This window comes from Tenrec ecaudatus, chromosome 11 (assembly GCF_050624435.1).
Source record: "Tenrec ecaudatus isolate mTenEca1 chromosome 11, mTenEca1.hap1, whole genome shotgun sequence".
NCBI classification, from domain to species: domain Eukaryota; kingdom Metazoa; phylum Chordata; class Mammalia; order Afrosoricida; family Tenrecidae; genus Tenrec; species Tenrec ecaudatus.
This window is the reverse complement of record NC_134540.1, coordinates 92444902-92456835: the sequence shown is the minus strand read 5'-3', so window position 1 is coordinate 92456835 and position 11934 is coordinate 92444902. Positions and strand designations below refer to the sequence as shown.

General features: G+C 40.4%; 1 pseudogene; it reads left to right on the top strand.

The window, feature by feature from the left end:
• The first annotated feature begins 6780 nt into the window (after positions 1–6780).
• LOC142460828 (5-azacytidine-induced protein 2 pseudogene) lies at positions 6781–8333 on the top strand (annotated as a pseudogene).
• The last annotated feature ends 3601 nt before the right edge of the window (positions 8334–11934 follow it).

Sequence of the window (11934 nt, the reverse complement as noted above, 5' to 3'; positions counted from 1 at the left end):
CTGACCTGTTCCCAGATAAATGCAAACAGCATTTAGAGTGACCCCCAATAAAGCATCTCCTTTTCCTGGTCTAGTCTCAGACTTGGCATTAAGGACGGCCTTCTTATATTCTGTCTGTCTCTGAAAGCCCCCCCCTTAGTTCCTTTTCTTTATGTTTTCCCGGAGCCAGGATGATTCCAGGGAAGCTCTGAGAGCCAAATGTGCACCCTAAACTTAAACAGGAGACTGGATTTGTCCCTTTCCGTGTGTCGTTTTATAAAAGAAAATTCTTTCCTTCCCTCTTCTTTCTTTCTTTCTTTAATTTGTTCTATCAAGGACTACAAGCAGCCATTCATTGTACCGTCTCTCCCTCCCTTTGCTGCTTTGGCAGACTAACCTCCTTTCTTCTTCGTCTTCTTCAGTGCTTGTTTCCTTTTGGGAGATGGGTAGTCAACAATGGTGAGAAGGCCTGATGGCGACATTGTCAAGCTGGCTCTTTAACCTCACCAGCCTCGCTGCAGGGAAAGATGGGACTGTCTGCACCTGTCAAGATCCAGAGTCTCGGGAGCCCTGTACAAGGTTGCAATGGATCAGACTTGATTCCTTGGCGGTGGTTTGTTTTTTTTTTAAACTTTCTTTCTTTTATTGGCATGTTGTTTCTTAGCTGAGGAAGATGAAGCTCCATTTTAATTTATCATGTAAAACCCAGAAATCATTACCAGTTTTGGATGGCTGGGTGTCATCCTTCATTAAGGATTTCTACACTAGAAGTTTCCGGCATTTTCATTTTAGCTTCGTCCTGGTGTGTCTGGATCATTTGAATCTTGATGCAGCCATCTCCTGTAATATTTTTTCCCTGATTTTTTCAGTCGCAAATTTGAAAAGCATGTTTTCTATCCCTTCAAGTAAGTGAATGATAAAAGTGTTTGACTGGTCATAATCATATCAGAACCTTTTGGCTTGCTGCTAATAACTTCCTTCCCGGTTGATATCAGTACATTAATCACATTATGTTTACAGTTATCCACTAGTTTACATTTTGTCCAATTTTTCTATCAGTCAGTCTGTGTCAGTCAGTTACGTTCACATGAACATATTAAAAAGGGCTTTGTCACATGCTTTGATGAAACCCAGACACGCCATATCTGTGTCATTCCATAAACTGCCAGTCTAGTAAAACTGTCAGACAGCAAATGAGGTACGACTTGTTTGTAGTGAACCCAAGCTGACTCCTAGAAATCATTACTTCTTTTTCTAAAGGGCTCATAAATCTATAATCTAATAATTCATTCTATAATTTTACCAGGGGAAAAATGCCATCAAGTGTGTCTATTTGAGGCTTCCAACCTTCACTGCTGCCCGTTTGCTTTTCTTTGTGATTCCTCAAAGATAACTGGAATTGGTTTTGTAATCACACAGGTAAGTTCTGCACACCTTGAGATAAAATCCATCAGAATCCGGGGACTCAATCCCACGTCAAGAAGCTAGCTGCTCTCATTATCTCCTCTCTTATCGTGGGCTTCTCTTCCTACGCACGCCATATTTGCTCTCCCTGCTTCACTTTAAAGATGGATTTTGTGGAAAGAGAGAGGTTGAAAAAAGGAAAAGGAAAGAAACCCAAAAAGGAGCAGGAGGGTGGGGGTGTTTGCCTCTGCTACTAACATGGAACCCCGATGAGATGGGGACTTTATGAAGTTCTCGATATTGTTTCTGGTGTGGAACATTCTTAAAAGGCACTTCCTGGTTGCAGTCCTTGGGAAAGTTACTACACTCTAGCAACTAGAATTCCTCCTTTTCTCTCACAGAGATAATTACAGTACTACCTCACGGAGCTCTTTAGGGACTAATTGAGATAACACACTTAACAAGCTTAGAACAGTGCCTGAAACCTTAGAGTAAACATGAAATAAATATTCGCGGTTGTCCTTATCATTCCCTATGAATTTTTAATGGTAGGCTTATTGTGAAGAGCCCGCATGGCTCAGTGGTTCAGTGCCTCAGCTGAGCTGCTAACTGAAAGGTTGACAGTTCAAACCCACTGCTTTACCCGGGAGAAAAAGATATAGCCACCTGATAAACCTTGACAGCCTTTGAACCCACTAGGTCATGTCTACATGGTCCTATAAGACCACAATGCCATTCCATTGATTTCGGCTCATAGTGATCCTATCAACACAGGCCTTCACCAATTGTAAATCTTTCAAGGGCCAGACAGTCTATCTTTTTGTCTCAGAGAAGCTGGTGGTTTTGCATCAATAACCTTCTAATTAGCTGCCCATAGCTGAGCCTCTCTGTGCTATTCTGTCACTGTGTGTGAGAAGGAACCGTGTGTTCCGTTTCGTTGACTTAGGCTCATGCTGAAGCTAGCCTTCTCCTCTTCTAATATTGAGAGTTGATCACCACGTTTCTAGACCAGATCTTTTACTGTGTGTGCCATTGCTCACTTGCTATACTGACTTTTCAAAATCTGAAGTCAATCAACTATAGAAGCTAGCAGAGAACTAGAGTGCGGAGTGAGACCGAACTCAAGCCGTCCGCTGTGTTTGCTTTCCTTTCCCTTCAGTTCGGTGTCTGATAGATCTACCCAGCTCTGTTCCTGCTCACCTCCATTGCACTGTTGGGGTCTAGCTCATTCTCCCGATCTCCCTGGCTACTGTCTTACCCTGATATGCTGCTGAATCTCCTCTGTTTTAATTCATTATGCTTCACCATAATTCACCTGCCATCCAGATTCACCCATCTCCTGTCAGATGGGTATTTCCAAGACACAAATTTGAGAAGGATTCCCTGAGTGGTGCAAACTTGAGGTGCTTGATGCCTACCAAAAAGTTGGTGAGGTAAACCCACCCAGAGACAGCCTTGGAGATGTTGATTCCACAAGGTCACAGCACTGAAAACTTTGTGGAACAGTTCTACTCTGGGCAACATCCCCAGACAGCAACTGGCAACAATCATTGGATTGTGTTACCGATTGAGTGCTATTGAGCCCTCCTCTCAATCAATAATCAAGAAATGGAAATGTCAATAAGAAAACCAGGGGAGAGTGTGATCTCACATATCATGCTGAGTTTGCCCCATCTATCAGTCTGAAGCAACAAGAACAGGAAAATGAACAAGGCCAGGATTTGACAGGCTTTGAAGAAGTTGTTTTCAACCAAATCGAGAACTTCAGAGGGCAGTAAGCCCAATAAGTAACTCTTTTAAACGTGGAGGAAAGGAACATCCATGTTGCCTGTTAACATGACTTAGTTGCCTTAATTTCTGTGTATTAATTTTCCTGAACGTATGTGGGTGAGTTGGGTCCTGCTGTCAAACTTGAACATTTGTGAGAGTTGTCGTATTGTGTGCAGCCTTAGAAAGAGCACACAGCGAAAATAACACAATTTATAACAGAATAAAAATGCTAAGCAGAACTATCAATCATGACTATTTGCCCATTCTTTTACTGAAACTTTGAAAAGGTTTAAGACCATTTGAATCAGATGTTTGTAGAAGAAAACACATAGAAGGTTTTTGGGAGAAGTTAGAGTTTGAATGTACAGTTAAATTATTACTTATAGCTTTTCAGAAAAAATCCTGATGTGTCAAAAGATTAATGGTGACCTTTTGAATCAAACAAGCAAGCAAATCTTAAAGTACAACCTGCAAAAGCCAGAAGCTGTGTAAAGTGGAAACCTGTAAGAAGGAAAACACAATATTTTCCATGTAAGTAAGCAACTAAAAAGTGGCAAGACTATAGCCTGTCAAAGCAGGGACCTTGTGAGACGCAGAAAATCACAGCAGTCTAGTGGAGCTTTGGGTCTCACAGGTTTCACTGCATCTGTGACTCACTTCTAAACTGTTGCTCGTGGCCATCAAGTTGGCTCTGCCCCCAGGTAACCCACACACAGCTCTGCAGAACATTGCCTAGGCCCCTGTCACCTTCACAATCATTGGCATGCTCAAGTTCATTTGGGCACTTTTAATGTCTCCCAAATGCAAAAGATCATCTTCCAGTACAATAGCGTGAACTCTTGTGTTGTAATCCATGGAGTTGTCGTTGGTCCCAGTTAGAAGTAGATTTGCTCAGCCTTTCTCCCTACTCTGACCCGGTTGGAGTAAGCACTATGAGGCAACTCACCAGAACTGATCTTGTTGGGACAATGAATCCTGGGACAGCTGAAATTTGACATAAAAAAACAGCCCTGTGCACCTGGGTCTCAAAATCTTGCCACCTTTAGCAGGGTCCAGCTGCACCACTGTGGTACTGTCTGTTTTAGTGGGAAATAGTTGAATTTTCTTTCTCTGACAAGTTTCCACCTTACATAAGTTCTGTCTCTGGGTTTTGATAGGTTTGTAATATTGGTGGAATCATTTTCAGCATTATAACAACATAACATGCAAGCAACATGTACATGGCATAGTGACAGATGGGTAATCTGTAATTCATAACTGAATAGAAATAAATTTTTAAAATCATCATATTTTAGTCCTTATGGGTATTTTTAGAGTACATGCCTAAGGTTTAATAAATTTTGATGATTTTAATGCTGGCATAGATGTTGTAGTTTCATAACAGCGCCCTGAATAAGTGTGGGGCTGCTAATGGTGGGTGAAAGATGCGGTTGTGTGCTCATGTAAAGGTTTGTAGTCTCTGCAACTCTTAGGAGCAGTCTACTCTGTGATATGGGGCCTCAATGAATTCAAATGGACTCAGTACCATGGATTTACTTTGGGTTACTTTACATTTGCTAATGTAAAGGCACAAGGTCTAGTGCATAATACATGAGGATACAGATTCTTATTACTTATATACGTGAATAGAATGAGTGCTATAAATAAAAGAAGCAAAGTATAAAATTTGAACTCTTGTAAATAAAATTTTCTACAAGACTATCTATAAATTGGTCTTCTGTTTGAATGATAGTATAGTTGCTGTAAATATTTGTTTTAAAACTCTTAAGAAGCCTAGTGAAAGTGACTCAGGTAAAAGAAATCACTAAAGACAGAAAAATACCAAGAAAACTCATGAAAATGCTCAAATATAGGTGAATCTGGCAAAAGTGAATCTCCTTAGGGTGTGTATTTCTGGCACCATGCCTGGCAGGTATGAATCTGCTTACAACTTCCGGTTGCAAATGTCAGATGTTGAGAGGATTTTTAAAACCTCACAACAACAACAAAATCCTGACCTGAGTGGTTTCACAGAACAACCCTGCCCACCCATTAAAGAATGGCCCCAACTCTTCTATAAAACAGAAGAGGGGAAACACTCCATAACTTATTCTGTGAGACCAGCACTACCCTGAGGCCAAAGTCAGACAAAGACAACACAAGAAAAGAAACCGACATCTCAAACTCCTCTTGAACATAGATGCGAAAATCCTCAACAAAACGCAAACAAATTGACTGCACTGCCCGACTTACGGGATGACACGCCAGGATCTATTGGGATGTATTCCAGAAGTGCAAGGGTAGTTCAACCAAGAGAACCCAACTATTTATACAGAGAGTACATCCATAATACAAAAGAAAAGCACAGGCTTATCCCAACTGACACGGAAAAGGCACCGACAAAATCCAACACCCTTTCATGAGAAAAACACTCAAATTAGGGCTAGAAGCCCAAATGCTCTATGTGAAAAATGGCAATTTTGTAAAAGCTAACATCATACTCAGCGGAGTCATACTAAGAATGTTTCCCTTAAAGATTAAGATAAGGACAAGTGTGTCTATTTCTATCATTCTTAATCCACATTGTACTGGAAATCTTCGCGAGAACAATTAGACTAGAAAAAGAAATCAAACATATTTAACTTGAGAAGAAAGGGGTAAAATGATCTCTACTCGGTTGACTTGATTCTATAAATATCTATATACGAATGTATGAGAAAGTTACAAGTGCTAAGAAATAAGATTGCTCCAATTGCAGGGAAGAGGAACCACACTCATGATCAGTTGTATTGCTATATACAAGCAATAATCCATCTGAAGATAAAATTAGTAAAACAATTAGATTCATAATAGTATCGAACGGAATGAAATACCTGTGAATAAATTTAACAGTGGAAGTGAATGGCCTATACCCACAGCTAAAAGAAAACTTTAAATACCCAAATAAATGGAAAGCCATTGCTTGTTCACAGATTGCAATACTCAATACTGTTCTCTATCAGTACTATCCAAAGTGATTTATAAATTCAACATAATCTCTACCAATATTCCAACTACCTTCTTAATTTTAAGAGGCCCTGAATAGCTAATATAATTATAAAATTGAAGAACAAAATAAGAAAACTCATACTGCTCAAATTTAAAATATATAATAAAGCAACAGGTACAAAACCACAAGCATTTTACTGATTTGTGGGTGCACATATAGACAAATAAAATAGAATTGCAAACCCAGAAATGAATGGATACATCTATGACAAATTCATTTACAACCTATTGTGAGATCCATTCAATGAGGAAACGCCTCTTCAACAAAAGAGATCAATTGAATCACCACATGCAAAATAATTCAACTGGACTCATAGCATATATGAAAATGAACTCTAAATGGGTCAAAAGGCTAAATGAAATAATTAAATCTATGAAGGGATTTTAAAAAGTTCTTGCAAAAAATGAAATTAAAAATAGCAATAAAAATACAGTTGTTGAGAGGTCAGCCCCTCTTCCCTCGGGGCGCGAGCCTTCCTTCACCCCCAGGCCCTTGAGGAGGGGCAGGGGTCGCGCCAGAGGTGGCGCAGTCGTGGCGAAAGAAATGGGAATTCTTCTTTGGCGCTGCCGAAGCAGCTGCCTTCGTTGGGAAAGCAGCGGTGTCCTCCAGGAAACCAGAAGCCCATGGTGACCCCTGGCCATCCGGGTTGATTTTTATCCATTGCCAAACACTGGAGGAGAATCGAAACTCGGCGGGCCTGGGGACAGTCCTACGGAGCCTGGCTTCGGGCTGTCATGGATACATTGGTAGAAGATGGCATCTGTATTCTAAATCATGAAAAGGTTAACAGAAGAGAGATCGTAATGACTCCAGGCTCACTATATGCAGGAGATGCCACTCTTGCTTCACACTTTGCCCTTGTAACAGCGTATGAAGACATCAAAAAGCGATTTAAGGATTCAGAGAAAGAGAACACTTTGTTAAGGAAAAGAGCAAGATTTTTAGAAGAAAAGCTTATAGGAGCTCAATTAGATGAAGAAACAAGTTCAGTGGGACGAAAACAAGTAAATAAAGCCTATCATGCATATCGGGAAGTCTGCATTGACAGAGATAATTTGAAGAGCAAATTGGATAAAATGAATAAAGTCAACTCTGAATCTTTGAAACTGCTGAATGAACAACTACAATCTAAGGAAGTAGAACTCTTCCAGCTAAGAACAGAGGTGGAAACTCAGCAGGTGATGAGGAATTTAAATCCACCCACATCAAACTGGGAGGTAGAAAAATTGAGCTGTGACCTGAAGATCCATGGTTTGGAGCAAGAGCTGGAACTGATGAAGAAAGAATGTAGTGATCTCAAAATAGAGCTACAAAAATCCAAACAAACGGCCCTGTCTCAAGATGACAATCAGAAGAGCAGTGATCTCCAGAGACTAAGCATTTCAAGTGATAATGTGCAGCATGCATACTGGGAACTGAAGAAAGACATGTCTAATTTACACCTGGTGACTCAAGTACAAGCCAAACTATTAAGAAAACTGAAAACCCCAACTGCAATTAAGAAAGCCTGTACTCCAGTAGAGTGCATTGAAGACCTTGAGAGAGACAGAATGAAACTGCACTTGATGAAGTTTTACTGCAACATACAAAAGACATCAGTCTCTCTCACCGAATGGCAAAGCGTTTTCTCATGCCACATCTTCTCCCCCACCAGGAGAAACAAAGATGTTTCCACAGAAGGCAGCTCTCCAAGCATGGACCGATAATGAGAAAGCCATTCCTAGTGATGGTACTTACTTTCAGGAACACAGCTCCTATGGCAGGAATTCTCTGGAAGAGAATTCTTGGGTATTGCCAAGCCCACCTAAATCAAGCGAAACAGCCTTTGGAGACACTAGAAGCAAAAATGTGCCTTTACCTAACCTGCCACCGCTGCACGGCGTGAATCAGCATAATCAAACCTGCCTGTACAAGAATTAAAACTGAAAAGTTTTGATTTGGCCACAAAGATCCTATACCTCCCTCAGGGATTCCCCTGAGAAATTACTGAACTGAAAGTGGACTGTGATTAAAATTTGAACCTTTGCAGTATATTTACATTTGTACATACTGTATTATAATTACACGGTGACTTTTCTAGTATGAGAATGCCTTCCGGCTCCATAATGTCAATGCAACAAGATATATGCCACTAATAAATTATTGAAAGTGTTTAAAAAAATACAATTGTTGAATCTGGGTAGACCAGAAGATGTACACCAGTACAGATAGGAACTGGAAACACGGGAATACAGGACAGATGATTCCTTCAGAACCAGTGTTGAGAGTGGCAATACCTGGAGGGTGGAGGGAGGAAAGGTGGGGTAGAAAGGGGACACTGATTATAAGGATCTACATATAACCTCCTCCATGGGGGACAAACAACAGAAAATTGGGTGAAGGGAGATGTCAGACAGTGTAAGATATGACAAAATAATAATTTATAAATTATCAAATGTTCATGAGAGAGGTATGGCGGGGAGGGAGGGGCAAAATGAGGAGCTGATCCCAAGGGCTTAGGTATAAATCAAATGTTTTGAGACTGATGAGGGCAACAAATGTACAAATGTGCTTGACACATGGATGTATGTATAGATTGTGATAAGAGTTGTACGAGCCCCCAATAAAATTATTTTAAAAAATAAAACAAAACTACAATTGTTGGAGTGTTTTTTAAGTTATTTCCTGAAGAAAAGTAGGTGCTCTATAAAGATTTTTCAAGAGTAAAGAACAATAAGGGCCTTATCAGGATTGTAAGGTGGGTATCTAATGGCTTCCCTTTGAAATTCTCCCACAAGTGCCCTGATTTGATGGCAGAAACTGCAGGAGAATTATGTTGAACAACCCTCTGGTGAAGTTAACAATTCTTCAAGGAAATGCTTCAGGATCTTGATCCCACTCAGTTAAAATGCCCATTGTTCTTGTCTTCATTCCTGTCTGTGGCTGAACTGGGCACAACAGTTTTGGCTTACCCTGAGTAGAAATTTTCTTAACTTCAATCCTTCATTGTAAACTGAACCAATTGAGGGATCTATAGTCTTGCTATTGTTTCATTTGCTAATTTTCAAACTTCAATTAGAGCCAAAAAAAAGATTACTGCCTAGCAAATTGATGTGAACGATTTGCCACTGTGGGTTTCATCTCCAACCTCTTTCCATCCCCTCTTCAAATAAGTTGTCATTTTGTAAACTGAAGTCTTTGAGGGATGGCAGCCCCCCTAAACCTTTTACAAAGCATCACTGATTTCGCCATTCTTCCACTCAAGTTTCACCACCATTCTGATGTTTGTTCTTACTTCAATTACAGCAGATTTTATAAATAAAATGAAGATACAATGTATAGAAAGAGGGTATAATTGGAAACCAAGTATCTGAGAGGGCTCTAATGACCAGAATATGTAAGGAGCTTCTACAACTAAATAACCCACACAACACAATTAATAAATGGGCAAGGGATTTATGTAGACATCTCTCTCTCTCTCTCTCTCTCTCTCTCTCTCTCTCTCTCTCTCTCTCTCTCTCTCTCTCTCTCATACACACACACACACGACCAATAAACAATGCTTAAAATCATTAGTCATTAGAGAAATATAAATTTTATTATAGATAAGTGATAAAGCAACAGCTTGTGGGATTTCTAAATGATTCAGCCACATTGAAAAACATTATAGACCCCAAAACAGTTAAATATAGACATAGTTTATAGGTATACAATCTCGTGTCAACTTGATGATAAGAGTGAAGGGGTGGAGCCTAGTCTGTCAATCAGGTGACAGCCTGATGATGCATCCTTGTGGGAGTGACCTTCTCAGGAGGATTCTGGAACTTCCTCTCTTTTGACCTGGACGTGGGCTACACCCTCTCTCTGCTTCACCTTCCTGTTGATGAGTCACACTCAGAGAGAAGGGGGAGACAGCACTGAGATGCTTCCACCTGCACTGGATCCACAAGACTTTCCACACACCAGCCTGTGATCTTTCTGCATTTGGCATCCGTACATGTGCTGTGTGAGTCTGAAGAAGAATTTGTGGACTAATCTCAGACATGTGGGTTAATATCGGACTTATGGTCTTGATCTGGACTGGGCTAGGACATTTTTGTCCATATTCAATTGCTCTTTGATATACAGCTCTCTCTAACACACATATGAGTGACCTTATATTTGTTTCTCTTCTCCACCTGGTCTAACAGGCCTACCAGATAATACAGCAATTCCACTCCAAAAAGCACTGAAAGCAGAAATTCAAACGGAGACTGTACATCGATGTTTGTTGTTGCATTATTCCCAGCAGCAATTATTTACAATCATCCAAGTGGCCATCAACAGGTGAATGAATAAACAAAATGCAATACACCTATACAACAGAATATTATACAACCGCAAATAGAAATGAACTCCTGATACATGCAACAATATGGCTGAATCTTAAAAATCATTGTGTTGAGTGAAATCAGTCAAACACAAATGGATAAAACTTGTATTCACCCCACTTATATGAAACATCCCGAATAGGTAGAAGCATAGAGACCAATTTTATTGATGGATATCAAGGCCAGATGGAAGGAATAAATAAAGGGATGGGAGAGTTTTGCTTATGCAAGTGGTTCTGGTGGTGGAAGGGTGGAAAATGTGGTTGCCAATGGGAAGCTCTGAATCATCTGCAGGAGAAAAGACCTCGCCATCTGTCTCGGAAACAATTTCAGGTAGGAAACCCGATGGGGCAGTAGTTCTGCTCTACCCTCTATGGACTTGCAGGCTCAAAATACCACCAACAACGCTGTGAAAAGAGTACAGTGTTTCAGCGAAGGAGTATGGAATCATTTGGAGAAGGGTTGGGGTGATGACTACACGATGCACCACATCCAAATAGTGTCACATAAATCAGGCACACCTGAGACGACTGACACGATCGCTGTTCTGTTCTATTTACTGCGGTGCAACAACAAACGAAGAAAGGAGGCATTGGAGATAAAAATAATGCCCGGAGATTGCTTCATATTTGTTTAGATTCCCTAAAGTTCACTGATGAGTATTTCAGAAAAGGCCTTTCATCTTAGAAAGAGATTTTTAGCTTTTAGACCTTTTTCTTTTTTTTTTCCTCTCCCTCTTTGATTATTTGTCAATACCAGGTCACTCTGACAGGGAGTCAGCTTGTTACCTCTTGGAGCCAGTCTTGTTTCTCTATTACTGTTTAAATGGCTTCATGGAGAGCTTTCCTGAATGTATATCCTAAGAAGGCACTGCTGTTTTATATTATTTTGTGCTTTTATTAAAATGATATGCCAATCATTGGCTTATCTGCTTTCCCTGCTGTGTTTGTGTCACCCCTATTGTCCCCTTGCCAAGAAGGCTTTTATTTTTTCCTTCCAGGTAGCCAAATTCCACCGATTTTTCTTGAGATTTCCTCTAAGAAATCTTTTCCTCTGACTCGCAAGGAAAGCCTGAGGTGGAGCTTCAGAATATTCCTTTTTGGTCCTTCCTCCGGCATTCCCTAGCACTGCCTGGGTGCTTGCCGTGGGCATCCCTGGGCATTTGTCATGCCTTGCTGGGCATTCAGATGCGTCTTTTCTGTTTTCCTTATACCTCCACGTTGATTGATGTGGATTTCTATCCAACATAGAAATCCCTGGGGACAAGGTGTGGCACATAGAAAGCATCCAAAAATTGTATATTATAGAAAACACTTATTTGTCTATATAAATGGTTGGCAGTTCCCAACAAGAATTAGAGATAGGCATATGGTCAGGTAACTCAGAGCAGGAACTTGTTCTCTG